The sequence below is a fragment of the Triticum dicoccoides genome, chromosome 6B, assembly GCF_002162155.2.
Source record: "Triticum dicoccoides isolate Atlit2015 ecotype Zavitan chromosome 6B, WEW_v2.0, whole genome shotgun sequence".
In the NCBI taxonomy this organism is placed as follows: domain Eukaryota; kingdom Viridiplantae; phylum Streptophyta; class Magnoliopsida; order Poales; family Poaceae; genus Triticum; species Triticum dicoccoides.
Genome location: NC_041391.1, coordinates 612984517 through 612998057, shown reverse-complemented (window position 1 = coordinate 612998057; position 13541 = coordinate 612984517).

The following is a 13541-nucleotide window of genomic DNA, read 5'->3' as shown; positions in this document are numbered from 1 at the left end:
TATCACAAGCTTGAGCGTTGTATTGCAGCATCTTCAACTCTTCCGCGCTAGCTTCATAGTTTGGTTCTCTCCCATCAAAGAATTCACCTTGCAAGCCAATACACACAATAGCCCAAACGGCGGGGTTATGTCCAAGAATATGCATTTTCATCTTATGCTTCCAACTAGCAAAATTAGTACCATCAAAGTAAGGACCTCTACGGTGGTAGTTTCCCTCGCTAGACGCCATACTCTCCTAGGTTGTGAAACCAAGGCTATGACCACCAAAAGCTATGGAAATCAAAGAAAATGGAGACCAAAGCTCTGATACCACTTGTAGGATCTTGAAGTATGTCTAGAGGGGGGATGATTAGACTACTTGACCAAATAAAAACTTAACATTTTCCCAATTTTAGTCTTTGGCAGATTTTAGCAAACTTAGCACAAGTCAAGCAATCTTAACACAATTCAAGCAAGCATGCAAAGAGTATATGAGCAGCGGAAAATAAAGCATGCAACTTGCAAGAATGTAAAGGAAAGGGTTTGGAGATTTCAAACGCAATTTGGAGACACGGTGATTTTTGAGCCGTGGTTCTGATAGGTGGTGCTATCGTACATCCACGTTGATGGAGACTTCAACCCACGAAGGGTAACGGCTGCACGAGTCCACGGAGGGCTCCACCCAAGAAGGGTCCACGAAGAAGCAACCTTGTATATCCCACCATGGTCGTCGCCCACGAAGGACTTGCCTCACTAGCGGTAGATCTTCACGAAGTAGGCGATCTCCTTGCCCTTACAAACTCCTTGGTTTAACTCCACAATCTTGTCGGAGGCTCCCAAGTGACACCTAGCCAATCTAGGAGACACCACTCTCCAAGAAGTAACAAATGGTGTTCTGATGATGAACTCCTTGCTCTTGTGCTTCAAATGATAGTCTCCCCAACACTCAACTCTCTCACACAAGATTTGGATTTGGTGGAAAGAAGATTTGAGTGGAAAGCAACTCGGGGAAGGCTAGAGATCAAGATTCATATGGTAGGAATGGAATATCTTGGTCTCAACACATGAGTAGGTGGTTCTCTCTCAAAAATGGTAAGTTGGAAGTGTAGGTTTGTTCTGATGGCTCTCTCCACGAATGAAGAGGAGGTGGAGGGGTATATATAGCCTCCACACAAAATCTAACCATTACACACAGTTTACCAATCTCGGTGGGATTGAATCAACAAACTCGGTCAGACCGATTTAGTAAACCTAGTGACCGTTAGGGTTTTCGGTGGGACCGACATGCAACTCGGTAGGACCGATATGGTTAGGGTTAGGACATAACGTAATCTCGGTGAGACCGATTACACAAACTCGGTGAGACCGACTTTGGTAATAAGCTAACCAGAGAGTTGGTCAGGTAAACTCGGTGGGACCGGTTCACTCATTTCGGTGAGACCGAAATGTTACGAAAAGGAAACAGAGAGTTTACATTGCAATCTCGGTGGGACCGATCACTCATCTCGGTGAGACCGAAACGTTACGAAGGGAAACAGAGAGATTACAATCCCATCTCGGTGAGACCAAGATCCCTATCGGTGAGACTGATTTGCCTAGGGTTTGTGGCAGTGGCTATGACATCCGAACTCGGTGGCGCCGGATAGAAAGAATCGGTGGGGCCGAGTTGGACTTTAGGTTTAGGTCATATGTGGATGTGGGAAAGTAGTTGAGGGTTTTGGAGCATATCACTAAGCACTATGAAGCAAGAACCTCATTAAGCAACACATCATCCCTCCTTGATAGTATTGGCTTTTCCTATAGACTCAATGTGATCTTGGATCACTAAAATATAAAATGTAGAGTCTTGAGCTTGAAGCTTGAGCCAATCCTTTTGTCCTTAGCATTTTGAGGGATCCACTTTTCTCATCCATGTCATGCCATTCATTGAGCTTTCCTGAAATATTTGTCTTGGAATAGTATTAGCTCAATGAGCTATATGTTGTTAGGAATTACCAAAAACACCTAGGGATAGTTGCACTTTCACCTCATTAAAAACCTTGATGAGAACCTGTAAAAGTAAATTCATAAAGGAAAAAAAGTATAATATGATGCTTTGAACATGAGTAATTCAGGAAGATACTCGCCCTAATTCTTGCATATCTTGGAGCCGTCAAATAATTTTTTAGAGAAAAGGCCATCAGCCCGACTTCAAATTAATGAAGCCATCAACCGGCTTGGGTACAATGGTGTCGTTAAAGAAAAGAACCTAACTTGAGAGCAAGCTGAAAAATTACAAGCAAGGAGCAATCGGCATTACTGCAGAGCAGAGGGGACTATTACACCCGCTAACAAATGAAGCATCTTGATCAAGCCTAAGGGAGACTCCTCGCAGATTGGATTGGATTATGAAGAAAATAACGAGGACAGACCGAACGATGCAAAGCAAGGAACATGCAGTCGTCAAATACCAATCCAATAAACATTTTGGGCCGGCGTGACACGGGTAGCGCCAGCCAGATATGATGTCTCGAGAGTCATCACGTATAGGGGCTCAAGAATCGTAGTGTTTTCGTGCTGAATTTTGTGATCAGCAGCAACGTTTAGAGCTTGGCATCGTGGCTGCATCTGAGACAGCAAACCAACGTCTGGTAACTGAATCCATACTTCCACCGCGTGCACACACACAACTGTTTACTCATGCTTAGCATCTCTCCCTTATTTACAGGTTAACCAACCTGCAAAACCCTACCCCTTTGGCAGGCTAGCCAATCTGGCTGCGACGGCCATTAAGATACTGTAGAAGAAATCTAGGGTTGAAGCGATGACTGACCAGTTCTAAAAAGAAAGTTGAAGACTTGTTGGTTAAGAAATGCTAATGAAGTGTGCGAGGGAGCAAGGGAGGCTGAGGCAACTGACGTTTTTTTTTGCGAGTGAACTGACGTTTGGTTTTTGCCAGTAAATTGTTTATATGCTATCATGACGCCTATTTTCTGCAACAATAACAATTTTGACTATGCATGCCGACGTTGCTATATGCTTTGAGCAACCAGAGTCCGAATAGCCAACTGTTTATTCATAGAGCCTGTCTAGGACACATCTAGATGTGACATAGTTATGTCACATCTAAACTGATGTCCACTATGTTTCTGGTCTTTTTTTCTTGTTCTAGTTTTTTTTGTTGCCGCATTATATATTTGTGGGAGCTTAGATGTGATATCTTTAAAAAACATTTAGATGTGAATTAGACAAACTGTTATTCATAAGTATGTCCGCACGTAGTGATATTTGCCCGAACTATGATAAAGCCACTTTATTTTACCTGTCCACTAAAAGAAATTTAGTCACGTGCCGCTAGGCCTATGCAATTTTACTTTTGTATTCAAGACGAAAATCAGTTTATGTGATGCCATAGAAAGATCTTTGGCCACTGCCCACTATCAACATCTTTCTCGCATCAGCTCTCCGTCGGAGATAGTCATCACATTGATGCGCTGATTGGATTGACATTTCACAGAGTCATACACCTGTAATATATACGGACCTCCATCCGTTGTTTTCATCTGCAGGCAAAAATCAAGCGTGGCCGGTGTTATACACTTGTAAAATAAATATATGTGTATAAAAATACATCGATACCTGAAAGTGCAACTATCCCTAGGTGGTTTTGGTAATTCATAACAACATATAGCTCATTGAGCTAATGCTATTCCAAGACTATTATTTCAGGAAAGCTCAATGAATGGCATGGCATGGATGATGAAAGTGGATCCCTAGAAATACTAAGGACAAAGGATTGGATCAAGCTCAAAGATTCTTCATTTTATATTTTAGTGATCCAAGATCACATTGAGTCTATAGGAAAAGACAATACTATCAAGGAGGGATGAGGTGTTGCTTAATGAGCCTCTTGCTTCATGTGCTTTGTGATATGCTCCAAAACCCTTAGCTACTTTCCCACATCCACAAATGACCTAAACCCAAAGCCAAAATCGGTCACACCGATTCTTCCAATCCGGCGCCACCGATTCCAAAAGTTATAGCCACTGCCACAAACCCTAAGCAAATCGGTCCTATCGATAGGGATCTTGGTCTCACCGAGATGGGATTGTAATCTCTCTGTTTCCCTTCATAACGTTTCGGTCTAACCGAAGTGAGCGATCGGTCCCACCGAGATTGCAATGTAAACTCTCTGTTTCCCTTTTGTAACATTTCGGTCTCACCGAAAAGAGCAAATCGGTCCCACCGAGTTTACCTGACCAACTCTCTGGAAAGCTTATTACCAAAATCGGTCTTACCGAGTTTGTGTAATCGGTCTTACCGAGATTACATTATGCCCTAACCCTAACCGAATCGGTCTCACCGAGTTGCATGTCAGCCCCACCGAAAATCACTAACGGTCACTAGGTTTACTAAATCGGTCCGACCGAGTCTGTTGAATCGGTCCCACCGAGTTTGGTAAATTGTGTGTAACGGTTAGATTTTGTGTGGAGGCTATATATACCCCTCCACCTCCTCTTCATTCGTGGAGAGAGCCATCAGACTAAACCTACACTTCCAACTTACCATTTCTGAGAGAGAACTACCTACTCATGTGTTGAGGCCAAGATATTCCATTCCTACCATATGAATCTTGATCTCTAGCCTTCCCAAGTTGCTTTCCACTCAAATCCTCTTTCCATCAGATCCAAATCATATGAGAGAGAGTTGAGTGTTGGGGAGACTATGATTTGAAGCACAAGAGCAAGGAGTTCATCATTAACGCACCATTTGTTACTTCTTGGAGAGTGGTGTCTCCTAGATTGGCTAGGTGTCACTTGGGAGCCTCCGACAAGATTGTGGAGTTGAACCAAGGAGTTTGTAAGGGCAAGGAGATCGCCTACTTCGTGAAGATCTACCGCTAGTGAGGCAAGTCCTTCGTGGGCGACGGCCATGGTGGGATAGACAAGGTTGCTTCTTCGTGGACCCTTCGTGGGTGGAGCCCTCCATGGACTCGCACAGCCATTACCCCTTCGTGGTTTGAAGTCTCCATCAACGTGGATGTACGATAGCACCACCTATCGGAACCACACCAAAAACATCCGTGTCTCCAATTGCGTTTGAATCATCCAAACCCTTCCCTTTACTTTCCTGCAAGTTGCATGCTTTAATTTCCGCTGCCTATATACTCTTTGCATGCTTGCTTGATTTGTGTGATGATTGCTTGACTTGTCCTAAGATAGCTAAAATCTGCCAAACTCTAAAATTGGGAAAAGGTTAAGTTTTTAATTGGTCAAGTAGTCTAATCACCCCCACCCCCTCTAGACTTATTTCAAGGTCCTACAAGTGGTATCAGAGCTTTGGTCTCCATTTGCTTTGATTTCCGTAGCTTTTGGTGGTCATAGCCTTGGTTTCACAACCTAGTAGAGTATGGCGTCTAGCAAGGGAAATTATCACCGTAGAGGTCCTTACTTTGATGGTACTAATTTTGCTAGTTGGAAGCATAAGATGAAAATGCATATTCTCGGACATAACCCCGCCGTTTGGGCAATTATTTGTATTGGCTTGCAAGGTGAATTCTTTGATGGGACAGAACCGAACCGTGAAGCGAATGCGGAAGAATTGAAGATGCTGCAATACAACGCTCAAGCTTGTGATATCATCTTCAACGGATTGTGCCCCGAAGAATTCAATAAAATCAGCCGTCTTGAGAATGCAAAGGAAATTTGGGATACTTTGATTGATATGCACGAAGGTACCGAATCCGTCAAGGAATCCAAGTTGGATGTGCTCCAAAGCCAGCTTGACAAGTTCAAAATGAAGGATGGTGAAGGTGTCGCTGAAATGTACTCTAGGCTTGCACTTATCACAAATGAGATTGCCGGCTTAGGGAGTGAAGAGATGACCGACAGATTCATCATCAAGAAGATCCTAAGAGCATTGGATGGAAAGTATGATACCGTGTGCACATTGATCCAAATGATGCCAAACTACAAAAATCTCAAGCCAACGGAAGTCATTGGAAGAATTGTTGCTCATGAGATGTCACTCAAGGATAAGGAGGAACTTCACAACAAGTCAAGTGGTGCTTACAAAGCCTCAAGTGAAGCCCCCACATTATCAAGTGAGAAACAAACCTTCAATGAAGAATTGAGCTTATTGGTGCAGAACTTCAACAAATTCTACAAGAGTAGAAGCAAAGAAAGAAGCTCCAAGTCAAGGTCTTATCATGACAAAAGATCTTCTAGTCGAGAGCGCAATTGCTACAATTGTGGGAGGCCTGGACACTACTCCAATGAGTGTACGGCACCCTACAAAAGAAGAGAAGATTCTCCAAAAAGAAGAAGCAAAAGAGAAGAATCACCACCAAGAGAGAGGGGGAGTAGAGATGATCGTTATGAACGAAGACCCTCACGGAGAAGTAAGGATTCGGAAAGGAAGGACAAGTCATCAAGGAGCTACACAAAACAAAGACATCAAGCTCATGTTGGTGAATGGGTATCCGGCTCCGACTCCGACAATCACTCCGAGAGAAGCTATCACTCCGACTCCGAACATACTCAAGATGAAGGTGTTGCCGGTCTAGCACTTGTGTCAACCAACTCCTACGACATATTTGATTCACCAAATGAAGGAATTGGAATATGCTTCATGGCCAAAGGTCCAAAGGTAACACATCCTGAGTATGCTGATTTCAATAGTGATGAAGATGACTTGCTTGTGGATGATGATTTACTTGTTGACAACTCTAGTGATGAATACTATGATGAAACGTCAATTAATCATGCTAATCAAACGGATGACAATGATAAGGAGAAAATTGAGCTTCTAACTAAAGAACTAAACACTCTAAAGTTGGCTCATGAAACTATCTTCGAAGATCATCGAGAACTTTTAAGGGCTCATGAGAAGTTACGCTTTGAAAAGCTCAATCTTGAGCAAGAGCATGAGTTCTTAAAGGCAATCAATGATGATCTCCGTAAGAAAAGTTCTTCTTACATTGCCAAGCATTTACTCTTATCTACTTACATGCCTCAAGTCAAGTCTGGTAACAAGTACAAGAAAGATACTTCCTCTAGTAGTAACAATAATAATGTTAAATCCAATATTGTTGCATCTAGTAGTTCTCTTGATTCCACTAATGATTCTCTTAGCCAAGTTACACTTGAGCAAGAAAATAGCTTATTGAAGGGAATTATAGAGAAAGGTGTTTACAAGAGCCTTGCCGGGAGTAAGCAATTCAAGGAAATTGTACGCAAGCAAGGAAGACACCGGAAGAATCAAGGTATTGGTTTTGAACGAAAGTTCAATGCCAATGGAGTTGAGTGGGAAGAAGATCAATACCCCAAGACGAAGTTTGTTCCTCAACAAGAGAAGTATGATCCTACTTCCTTCAAGGGAACACAAGCTCAAGATGATCTTCCTCCACAAGACCACAAGAACAAAGGCAAGGATAAGCTTCAAGAAGAGATTGATGCATTTGAAGAAGCACCTAAGGTCTCGGTCAAGTGGATTCCCAAGACTACGTCAAGTTCTACTTCATCAAGTACAACTACAACTCCAAGGATTCCCATCAAGATGATGTGGATCCCGAAGAAGAAGAACTAGAGAGTTCTTGAGGGTGACTCCGCCAACATTCTTCACTCATATCTTTATGGCAAGGACAAGTGCAATCAACTTCCACATCTTGCACTAGTTCAAGGAGTCACAAACCCTCATGGTGGTAAGGCAAGGGACAAGGTAACCTAATGGTTTCATGGACATCATCTTGTGTGTGCATCACTCTATGTCTATGGATATTCTTGTTTGTTCCTTGTGGGACTAACCCATGTAGGCAAGTTGAAAGTGCAACTCACTCCAAAGGATTGCTCCAAATGATCTACTTCAACATTGAGCATCCACATCTTCAACACCTACATGAAGTCATCATCGACAAAACCCAAGGTTAGTTCATCCCTCTAAAGGGGGGATCTCACATCTAGGGGGAGCTTAACTCAAAAATTGAGTCAAAGCAACTCTAATGGTGTGAACACATAAATGCATTATGTAAAAGTGGTAACCCCACTTGAGCTTAAACGATGAGTATGACCTATGATCAAATGTTCTCATTTGACTCCTAAGTCAATATACTCATATATAGATGACCTAGTCATCGCCAATTGTTTGATAGATGCTAGAATTGGTTGTGCATGCTTTGCCACATATTTCATTTGCCATTTTATTGTGTGAGCATGTTGGTGCATATTTTACTCATTCAAGGACATCCACTTGTTGTTTTGATTGTTTGGTTCATTCTTCTTTTGGCCAAGTGGATGGACAAGAATGCCTAAGAACCCTCTCTAGCTATCTATGCTTTTCTCGTCTCAAACTCTATTCATGCTACATCACAAAATTTGATCAAGTCAGATTCAAACCACTCTGTGTGAGGAGCACTCGGAGTCCCCGATTCGTCATAGACTTAAACTTCCAAAACCTCTTTGTGATTCTCGGTCTGACCGATTCCTCCATTTCGGTCCTACAGAGAGCATTAAGTTGATCTGAGTTTTCCATCTCGGTGCAACCGATTTGAACTTTTCGGTCACACCGAGTTGCTGTAACTGAACACAGTTATGCTTCTCGGTGCCACCGAGTTGTTCCACTCGGTCACACCGACAGGGTCGGGCTATATATAGACATGGGCAAAATTTTGGAAATTTCTTCGAACCCCTTCGCCCGCGCAATAGCTCGCTCTGCCATCGAAGGTCTCCGGATCATCTCCTCGTCGCCAGCCGTCTCCTGTCGCTGGTCTCCGCCGCCGTCAACGGAATTCAACCCCACCGTTGCCGTCATAGCAAGTTCATTGCCGCACTAGGGTATGGACTCGATCTTTGTGCTATCCATATCTGATTCCTAGCACATTGTACTGTTATTGATTCTTGCCGCGATTGAAACAATCCTATCCAGCAAAAGTAGTCCGTAGAGTCGGTTAGATTCAAATTTTTAGGGTTAGGTTTCCGCCGAAACCATCTCGGACCCACCGAGTTGAAAAACTCGGTCTCATCGATTTGGCATATGCCATTGCACAAGTGACTCTCGGTCTGACCGAGAATTACTAATAGGTGCGACCGATTTTAGGATTCTGTGAAACCCTAGCAGTCTCGGTGCCACCGAACTGTGACTCGGTCCAACCGAGTTCATCAGTTTAGGTTCCAAAAACTGCTTCGGTATCACTGAATTTGAAAATCGGTTGATCCGAAATGCTTTCTGTGGAAAACTAAAACTGAATTTTTGAATCATTCTTTTGAAAAATCTCTGCATTTTGTGATGCTCATCCACTCTGTCTCATCTATAACTCTTCATAGGGTCAGCAGTCAGCTTTTGCAGCATGTCAGACCAAAGTGACAGTCAGAACAGGTCAGCAGAGCAGATTCACTTGAGTGAGGGCACTAGTCCCTCCAACACTTCAGATGAAGGGAGCAGGAGCACTCCCAGCAACCTGCCTAAGGCTGCTACCAGGCAAAGGAGAAAGAGAACCTCAGACTCAGAAGATGAGGACTACAAAGCTGAAGAAGATGAGGCTACTTCCAAGAAAGTGGTGCTCAAGAAGGAATATGGCTCAGCAAAGGATATAAAGCCAGGCATGAAGATTAAAAGGCCTGCAGGAAGACAACCAATGCCCAAGGCCAGAGCATCAACTCAACTGCCTGAAAATCCCGATCCCAAAGAGCCAGCTGCTGAAAGCAAGAAGAGGAAGGAAAGGGTCAAGAAGACCATGGCCAGAGTTGTTGGGCAACCTTCCATGATGGAAGAGGAAGAGCTTTCTGCACCAGCACCAAAGGCACCAAAGCTTATGGGTGATGCTATTAAATCTGGGGCTGCAACATCTAAGCCCAAGGAAGCACCCAAAGCTGCCCCCAAGGCCAAGTCTGCACCAAAGAGGAATACCAGGAGTATTCCAGCTGCTGAGAAGAACAAGACCCCAGTGCCTGAGGTTGCTGAGGAGAAAGATGAAGAAGGACAGGTTCTAAGGAAGCTCAAGCCAAAGATACCACATCACAATGATGCCCATCCTGTAGCTGAGGACATGAACATCAGAAAAGACTCAGGATTGAGGCTATGGAGGATGGCAGATCCATATGCCACAAGGAGGAGAACTGTTGTTGATTACAGGTTCCATACAAAGGAACAATAGGACTTCTATGAGACAATCTTATTGGACAAGAAGCCCATAGTTTGTGATATGAGGTGGGTCGACTGGACCTACATGAAGGAAAATGAAGAGCACTGTCCTGGAGTGCAAGACAGCTTTGTTGCTTGTGGAGTTGCAGATTTTGTTGGGCAAAATCTCACAAACTGGAATGATGAACTTATCATGCAATTCTACTCCACAGCACATTTTTACCCAGATGGAATAATTGTTTGGATATCTGAAGGTACAAGGTACCAATCCACTGTTGAAGAATGGGCAAATCTGATAAATGCCCCAAAGGAAAATGATGATGATCTGGATGTACATGCCAAGAAAAAATGGGACACAATACCATGGCACACATGTACAAGGAGATCCCAGACAAAGCCCTAGAGACTTTCTCTTTTGGATCAGTCCATTTTCTGTTGTCAGGACTGCCTACTATCAATTGGATTCTGAGGCACACTTTGTTGCCCAAGTCAGGTGACCACAACATGATCAGAGGGCATGCCATCAATATGTTGCATTTATTTGATGTGCCATAGAAATTCAAAGTCATGAGCCTTATAGTTGAAACCATTAAGAGGAATGCAGCAGATCATAAGAGGAGTTGTGGATATGCCCCTCAGATTCAGGAATTGATCAACTCAAAGATGGGTACTGGCAAATATCTATTGGATAGGGAACATTTTCCACTCTATCCAGACTTTGAAGACAATGAGGTTGTCATGAATGAGGATGATCCATCATCAGTTCAAGCTCAAGAGAAGAAGGAGAAGGCAAGGAAGGAGAAGGCTGCCAAGATGCCAACTCAAGAGGAGGCATCTAAGTATTTCTTGAAAAACAAACAGGAGCAGCTTGGTTACTTGATAGCATCATCACTGAGAATTGAGAAGGGGTTGGCCACCCTAACTCAAAACCAGGAGAGCTGGGAAAGAATCATGGAACAAAATTCTATGATTTAGATGTCAAAGTAACTGAGATTCAGTCAGTTGTGGAGCAACTGCAGGATGACATGCGGGAGAGGAAGGGCAAGACAACCACAAATGTCTTTGCCAGAGTGCCTAGAGCTCAGAGGTCAGCTGATGTGCCAGTGCCAGACACTAGAGCAACATCTTCAGCACCAGCTACTGCCCCTTCAGCTCCAGTGCAACCAGCTTCAGCATCAACTCCAGCACCCTCTACATCAACTGAAGCCTTCATCCAAGGAGCCATCTCTACACCACCAACTGAAGATCAAGCCTGAGAGTTGATCTAGCACTATGCATTTTCCATGAACTTTTTGGTAACTTGTTGCCAAAGGGGGAGAAAAATGTATAGATCATAGGCTTCGAGAGAGAGTGTTGCTTTTGTTCTCTCTTGCTTTGTTGGTTTAAACTTGTTTGCTTTTTGATTGGTTGAGATACTATGCTTGTGAGACATTGATGATCATGTGTTTGATCATAAGCTACACTTATGCATGTTTGATAATATTATCCTATCTATCTTATGTGATCATTCACTTTGCTTGGTGATGAGTGCATGTATTCAATACTTATCATTTTGAGTGCTCCACCAAGATGTATGTGACATGGAAGAGTAACCCATGAGCCTAATTCCTTGTGCATTTGCAGTCCAAAGCAAATTTTAAACTATCCACAAATTTAGGGGGAGCTCTTGCTTATCACATACTTCTCAAAGCGACGATGTTTTTATTCTTATTATCTTTTGTCGAAGCTTTGATCTATATGTTGTCATAAATTACCAAAAAGGGGGAGATTGAAAGTGCAACTATCCCTAGGTGGTTTTGGTAATTCATAACAACATATAGCTCATTGAGCTAATGCTATTCCAAGACTATTATTTCAGGAAAGCTCAATGAATGGCATGGCATGGATGATGAAAGTGGATCCCTCAAAATACTAAGGACAAAGGATTGGCTCAAGCTCAAAGACTCTTCATTTTATATTTTAGTGATCCAAGATCACATTGAGTCTATAGGAAAAGCCAATACTATCAAGGAAGGATGAGGTGTTGCTTAATGAGCCTCTTGCTTCATGTGCTTTGTGATATGCTCCAAAACCCTCAGCTACTTTCCCACATCCACAAATGACCTAAACCCAAAGCCAAAATCGGTCACACCGATTCTTCCAATCTGGCGCCACCGATTCCAAAAGTCATAGCCACTGCCACAAACCCTAAGCAAATCGGTCCTACCGATAGGGATCTCGGTCTCACCGAGATGGGATTGTAATCTCTCTGTTTCCCTTCATAACGTTTCAGTCTAACCGAAGTGAGCGATCGGTCCCACCGAGATTGCAATGTAAACTCTCTGTTTCCCTTTTGTAACATTTCGGTCTCACCGAAAAGAGCAAATCGGTCCCACCGAGTTTACCTGACCAACTCTCTGGAAAGCTTATTACCAAAATCGGTCTTACCGAGTTTGTGTAATCGGTCTTACCGAGATTACGTTATGCCCTAACCCTAACCGAATCGGTCTCACCGAGTTGCATGTCACTCCCACCGAAAATCACTAACGGTCACTAGGTTTACTAAATCGGTCCGATCGAGTCTGTTGTATCGGTCCCACCGAGTTTGGTAAATTGTGTGTAACGGTTAGATTTTGTGTGGAGGCTATATATACCCTTCCACCTCCTCTTCATTCGTGGAGAGAGCCATCAGACTAAACCTACACTTCCAACTTACCATTTCTGAGAGAGAACTACCTACTCATGTGTTGAGGCCAAGATATTCCATTCCTACCATATGAATCTTGATCTCTAGCCTTCCCAAGTTGCTTTCCACTCAAATCCTCTTTCCATCAGATCCAAATCATATGAGAGAGAGTTGAGTGTTGGGGAGACTATGATTTGAAGCACAAGAGCAAGGAGTTCATCATCAACGCACCATTTGTTACTTCTTGGAGAGTGGTGTCTCCTAGATTGGCTAGGTGTCACTTGGGAGCCTCCGACAAGATTGTGGAGTTGAACCAAGGAGTTTGTAAGGGCAAGGAGATCGCCTACTTCGTGAAGATCTACCGCTAGTGAGGCAAGTCCTTCGTGGGCGACGGTCATGGTGGGATAGACAAGGTTGCTTCTTCGTGGACCCTTCGTGGGTGGAGCCCTCCATGGACTCGCGCAGTCGTTACCCTTTGTTGGTTGAAGTCTCCATCAACATGGATGTACGATAGCACCACCTATCGGAACCACGCCAAAAACATCCGTGTCTCCAATTGCGTTTGAATCCTCCAAACCCTTCCCTTTACTTTCTTGCAAGTTGCATGCTTTAATTTCCGCTGTCTATATACTCTTTGCATGCTTGCTTGATTTGTGTGATGATTGCTTGACTTGTCCTAAGATAGCTAAAATCTGCCAAACTCTAAAATTGGGAAAAGGTTAAGTTTTTAATTGGTCAATTAGTCTAATCACCCCCCCCCCCCCTCTAGACTTACTTCAAA